The 6,742-nt window shown below is 41.4% G+C and overlaps 1 long non-coding RNA gene across 1 annotated transcript in view; it reads right to left on the reverse strand.

Moving 5' to 3' along the window:
• Positions 1 to 214: 214 nt before the first annotated feature.
• LOC106147754 overlaps positions 215 to 6,742 on the reverse strand; it is a 12,948-nt gene continuing 6,420 nt past the window's right edge. Inside the window, exons 2-3 of the long non-coding RNA XR_001232697.1 lie at positions 1,382 to 1,438; positions 215 to 384 (exon numbers count right to left, since the gene is read on the reverse strand). This is a non-coding gene — a long non-coding RNA (uncharacterized LOC106147754). The remainder of the gene's footprint in view (positions 385 to 1,381; positions 1,439 to 6,742) is intronic.

Below are 6,742 nucleotides of genomic sequence, written 5' to 3' on the forward strand. Positions count from 1 at the left end.
GCATTTTGAAAATATGATTAAATCATTTATAAATTGAGAAGACACGGAGTCGATTCTTTTAACAATTCCACAGCAGATCCTTTTAGGAAGCAGGAAGTTAATTCACCTAGAAGTACGCAGTGCACTCCCTCGGTCTGCAAACGCTGGACCCCATTATCACGCACACAAGGGAAGCCACCCGCACAACGAGCCTGAGGGCAGCCCCTGCGGGGTCTGAATCCTAACTAGCCGACAGCCCTCGGGGAATTTTCTATTTCTTAGTTGCAGGCTTTCATCAGGAAAATGGGGAACGACGACAAGAGCTGCCTCACCCATCTGCTATTTCGTGTGTCGCAGCACCTGGCAGACATCTTTAATCCCGTTCTGCGTCTCCTCCTGTGTGGACTGGAGATGATAAGATCAGGATTACTTCATAGGGTTTCCTAGCACTGAATAAGTGAGTACATCAGTGAGATGCCTGCTTCCTGTAAGGTTTCTAAACTGTCAATATCATTAATACCTAGAGACAGAAGGAGGTCTTTCCCTATAACATTTTCCAGTGAAAAAAACTGTTTCTGTCTATCGTAGACAGAATGGTGCATCTGCTGCCCAAATTTAGGTCCAGCGGGGACCTGAGAATGTGATTGTACTTTAAAACACAATTTTTGCTGATGGAATTAAGGGTGGAGATGAGTTAATGCTGTGTTGCACTCCACTAAATCCACTGCATGTGTTCTTATCAAAGACGGAAGAAGGCTGCAGGAACACAGGGAAGCAAGCAGGTGCACGTGGAGACCGGGATCGGAGCAATGGGTCCGGGGGCCCAGGAACGCGGAGGCTTCCGTGCTGACCACTGGCGCCAGGACAGAGACACGGAACAGCTTGCCCCTCGGAGCCTTTGGAAGGAGCTCACCTTCAAACCCTTGACTGTGGGCTGTGGCCCTCTGAACTGTGAGATGATATACTCCCACGGTTCCACGCCACCCAGTATGATGGAATTTGTTACAGTAGCCCTAGGAAACTAATATAATACCCTCCCTCATTTGCTATGTAGAACAAACTGTGAAGTAAGGATTACTGCCAGGGAATTTGTGTCAATTCAGTGATGGTGGAATTTGATGTATACAAGTGTAAAAAGATCAAGTCCTCAGCACCTCTACATGGTTTTACTAAGGCCTGTAAAGACGGGAGCTCAGTGTTAAAAAAGAGTCACCTTCAACGCTATAATCATCTCCCTTGAGACACTGAGCTTCTCCTCTGTGAGCTCTGGGATTATGACTGCTCAGTGCATGGGGAGGAGATGCCTGTGCTATTTGGGAGAGTTGCCCCCTCAAATCTATACCTATTTAGAAAAAGTTCCAATGAACCTAAACAAAAACTAGTTGAGTTTTTATGCTATTACCTTTTTTAAAAGTGGAGGCTTCTAACAAGGTATTTTCTTGAATCACATGTGATAAGCCTAAATTAAGAAATAATTAATCAGTCAACACATTGATTATTTATATTATTTTTATACTTGCTATTGAAGGACAAAAATACCTCTCTATATTCTGAAAACAGAAAGATTTTCATCTAAATCCATATCAAGAAGGATCTAGATAAACCATTTCCCCCAACAGAGATATGAAAATTAACTATAAAAGTGATTCTGTATTACAGATATGAACCCAAAGCTAAACATGCAATCTATTATTTATTCCAGTATTTTATAGTTTTTCATAAATATGAATGTTGAAATATTCACATACCTTTTTACAATTATATGTTTAGCATCCATAATATTCTAAGTACTACATAAGACTTTTCAATTAAGCAAAGGCTGAAACTCCATCCTACAGTGGGTAGATTTAATTAGCTAGATTTCTGAGTGGTTATTGCATTTAATGGGAAATTAGTGTTGTAGAATTGGAACACATTAAAATTATGTCAATTAGTTTTCATCTCAATTATAGTATGCTAAGAAAGGCAATTAAAAATCATTTGGAGAGCCATATCTTAATAATAAGGACTTGATTTATTCTAAAGATCACTTGATGTCTTTTCATATGCTACAACTGCTCAAAGATTGCATTTGGTCTCTTATTCAATAAATAATCCAGTTGCTTGCATGACTGCAACATTCTTTGATAACTACATAAAGAAAATTCTTCAATAACAATTTCAGTGCTGAATTGTAACATTGAACGATTTGCATAAATAACTAGAATAAATAACTGGTGTGAGATTCTTAATCATCGTTGCGCTATTTCAGAAAATTTGTTTGCATACAAATCAATCCTAAACATAAGAAAACTACAGTGAGATGAACTACAGGAGCTCGCCTCCTACTAACTAACCAAAACAAAATACGCCACAAATAAGCCTTAAATTATAAAATATACCCTATCAGAATTTTGAGGTAAGGGGCTGGGGATTTAGCTCAGCGGCAAAAGCGCCTGCCTGGCAAGCGCATGGTCGTGAGTTCGGTTCCCGGTACCGGAGAAAAACCAAAAAAAAAAAAAAAAAAAAATGAATTTTGAGGTAAGAAATATTTTAAATAAAATGTGATCTCTTTAATCTTGTAATTTCAGATTGAATGGTGTACATCCAGGAGCCATGGCCATGTAGAAGTTTCCCCTAAAGCAGACAGAGACCAGGGCCTCGTTCATGGACCGAACCAGTAAAGCTCAATATTGGGGGGGGTCCCACTGTACACCTGGGCCGGCAGGGCTTGAGTTGTCCTGGAGGTTCTGGGGACGCAGATGCACAAACAGAGTTTATGAAACAAACATGGTCTCGATGGAAGCACCGTTGTGCTGTTTCCAGAGTGAAAAGCTGTAACTCCAAAAGCCTAAGCTGAATGATATAACAATAAAAGATAATTTCCTCAAGGCTTGGAGACCTGCCTGATCTGCCTTCTTCTCTTCATCATAAGAGCTATTTGACGACGAAGTTCTTAAATTGGGAGCTGATGTGCTGAATTTAACTACAGTAGCTGGTTGAAACGGAAGTGGAATTTTGCCTGTGACAGCTGCAAACGATGAACTCACTCACAGTTCAAGATTAATGAATCACGAAAGCCTAAATGTGCTTGTTAGTATCTATTTCTGAGACAGTGGCACCTCACGATTTTAATTTAAACACAGGCACTCAGTTTCTCCAGCCTAGCACTCCTTGCATTTTAGCAAAATAGCGCTGGAAGAACAGACCACACACACATTTTAGGAGACATCCATCCCTATGTATTACATATGGCCACCCATTTGTTAATAGTTCCCCGAGGAGTTAGCTGTTTGATCATCTTACATTTTGACATATTTTAATATACTATTGCAAACACTACAGAAAAGTCCAAAAGTGACATGGTGTTTATATGGCCTTTTCAATCAATATACGACACAGGGAGAGACTCTCATGGACTCTATTGTTCTTCTAGAGATACTGACATCCCAAACATTTTAGATAGAATACAATCTGGCACCACGGCTCACAGTAAGACAGGATACCATGACTGCTGGGCACTTAGCAGACAGGAAGACCCCCGCCTGTCCTGCGCGCTCACAGGACAGCACCTGGCTTAGCGGTCTGTCAGCAGATTTCAAGTCGGCCATCTGGCCCAGCACCCTGCTGGGCTTTCACTCCCACCACCTGTTACAGGACCAGGCTTCCCCAGGGAGCTCAGCAAGGCTTCCGTGCCCTCCCCTTTTCTGTGCCCAGGCCCACTCTTTAACTGAGTTCTTCCTTTCTTCTTCCTTATGCTCTAAAGACCGCACAGTTCATCCTAGCTCTGCCTATACTATGGCACTCGATGGCCCATTAAGAAAGTTCTTCCTACCCTAAAGACAAAACCACATCCTTAGTAACAATAAATGGGTCACTTTCTCTTGATCAAGAAAACCGGCCAGTAAGAAAATGGCGGAGCGCTGCTCCCTGAAAGACCAGAGGCCTCCTCCTTCTGTTCCCTCCTATGACTGATTTTTCTCAGTCACCCCTGCCAAAGATGTAGTCCTTTCCATCACAAGTGCGGATAGAAAGCCTCCTTACTCTAGCAGATGAAAAACAGTGAGCTTCTCCTCCCCGTGCCCACATCATGTTCTAACTCAGGGGATCTATCTATGATCAAAGATGCTTCTCTGATCCTACACCAAGCTGTCTTCTCTATAAATCTGAGCTGAAATCTCACTCAAGCTGTATAGAAATTCTAACATATGTTGAAAAATGATGCAAAAGTAAAGATTTCTGGTCAAATAGTCTTCACTATGATTTGTAGCTAATGCTGGGCATAGCCATTGGGGCTCAGCATTTCCTCCCCAAAATTACTCTCATGTAGTTCTTGGCACACTAACTGCTTTATTTTTTTGTTTGTTTGTTTTTTGTTTTTCTTCTGGTATTAGGAATCAAACTCACGACCTTACGCTTGCCAGGCAGGTGCTTTGCTGCTGAGCTAAATCCCCAGTCCCATTAACTGCTTTAGAAATGCAAGCTATGCCTGGATTCTTATTGTTAGGTTTTTATTTTTGTTGTTTTGCTGTGTTTTTCTAAAAATAAGAGGATGGAGGCCTGAGCAACTCAGCCAGACTGCAGGGTGATTTTGGAAAGATGAAGGGTCTCTGGAACCACAGTCCAATGTCACTGACCAGGTTGAGGCCCGCAACACAGGGCAGGCAGAATTTCACTGTACTTGTGAGAAGGCGGTTTCAGTGCTATAGTTAGAATCATTGCTGGAAAGGCCCAACAATGAAAGGGCAGAAAGCACATGAAGGTTATTTCCATTCATCACTGTTTGCCTCGCTCCTCTACCCCTTTACCCACCTGTTCATGCACATTTCAGGGACTATGGCCTGTCACTGTCTGTAACTACCTTAGACACCAACAGAATTTTACCTGTCAATAAAATAGAGCTTCTTCAGTGTTTGAATTTAATGTTTAAATTTAATCACTGTTGACTGAAAATTTTGGAATGAGGTCTTTGTCACCAATAAAAGCCAGAAGAAAGCTCAACACAGTTTAATAATAAAGTAGGAAATTTTTCTAGAAACAAAACCTTGTGTTATTTTGAAGGATGTGAATGCTCTAGTTAAAAAAAAAATCCTTTATGATGTGCACCAAAATTAGGTGTATACAAAATTATTACTAATGTAAACAATATGCTATTTTAATACATAGAAAGCAACGTTAAATTTCAAAAGTAGGCAAGAATTTTGCTAAAAATAACTTTGCTACAGCAAATATGTCATTCAGCAGAGGACTTTCTTACCTGTATCAGAACTGACAAGGGAAAAACCCTGGTTTGCTATTTTAGGTTTCGGTTGCTGGGGACACTTACCAAAGAAAGGTCCACTTTGCCTCAGTTTCACAACCTTCAGTCCACGGTCAGCTGATTCGCTGCTTCTCGGTTCACGGTGAGGCCGACACCACGGAGTGAGCACGTGATAGAGTAAAGCTACTCACCTCATGGTACCAAGAAGCAGAGAGAGAGAGGAGAGGAGGGGGCACCCAGTATCTCTTTTACACTCTGACTCTAAACATCTGGTATCTTTACACACAGCCCCACTGTATCAGTCAGGGTTTTGTTGGAGACACAGATATAACACAAGATGTACAAATGCATAAGAAAGTACAAGACTGGCTTACGACGGTCAGCCAGAGAGTTGTATGGGGAAGTGTGCAGAGGGTGTCTGCACACTGAAGACCAAAGGAATCAGTCCAGGGTCTGGAGTTCTCTGCAGCGCTCCATGCAAGTCTGTACCAGAAGGCCGATGAGTCTGCATTGGAAGGCTGAAGGATCCAAGGTGGAAGCCAAAGAGTCTGCACTAGAAGCCAGGAGACGAAGTCCAAGCTGAAGGTGAAGCCTGGAGCTCCTCCACAAGGAATGGAGGTACCTCTGTCCTTCTTCATTTCCCTTTTATATTATCTAGGTGATGAGCCACCCTAGAATGGCTCTTCTACACCCTATGGTGGCTCCTCTACAACCTGAGCCAACTGCTGAGCCAGTTGCTGAGTCAAGTTTAGTTATGCTTCTAAAGTTCTCAAGTTGACATAATCAATCAACCACTACACCCATCCACTAAAGTTTCCACCATTCCCCAGAAGCACGATGAGCTGAAAGTCATGCCTTGGACACATGAACCTTTGGGGAACATTGAAATCCAAACAATAACTTTACACCGCTAGTTGAACTTAAAGTGCTGAACCAACATTCAACATTATTCAGTCTGAGAGAGGAATTTTCTGTCACTCTATGTACCATAACAGATCCTTATGAAGAATATGTATTTCACATGAAGGGTTTTAAAATCAGACTCAGACAGGGCTGGGGATTTAGCTCAGTGGCACAGTGCCTGTCTAGCAAGCACGAGGTCATGCATTTGATTCCTGATACTGGAAAAAAAAAGAAAAAAAAATTAAAAATAAAAAAAATAAAGTTCACATTTAAAAAAAAAAATCAGACTCAGACACTAGGCTTACTTATATGTGCTGGGATGGATAAGAGGAATTCCCAGAATCCTTTACAGTTTAGGGATCTGAGAAGGAAGACCTGACTTCTCCCCAACAAGAGATCATCCAACCGGCAGTTTTATATTTGAACTCCTCTACATTATATGACGACCTCAATGTCAGCAAACATTTAATTAGAAACAAAGTAAAGTCTCCAATATCCAAATTATCAACCCTCTCTAGCATCTAGCACAGAGAACAAAACAAGAAAGATGTATTTCAGCTCTCTCACCATGCTTGTTTTCCAATTTACTTATTCCCTTAATTTCTAATAATACTAAATATT

This window comes from Chinchilla lanigera, unplaced genomic scaffold (assembly GCF_000276665.1).
Source record: "Chinchilla lanigera isolate Chin_1 unplaced genomic scaffold, ChiLan1.0 scaffold00009, whole genome shotgun sequence".
In the NCBI taxonomy this organism is placed as follows: Eukaryota; Metazoa; Chordata; class Mammalia; order Rodentia; family Chinchillidae; genus Chinchilla; species Chinchilla lanigera.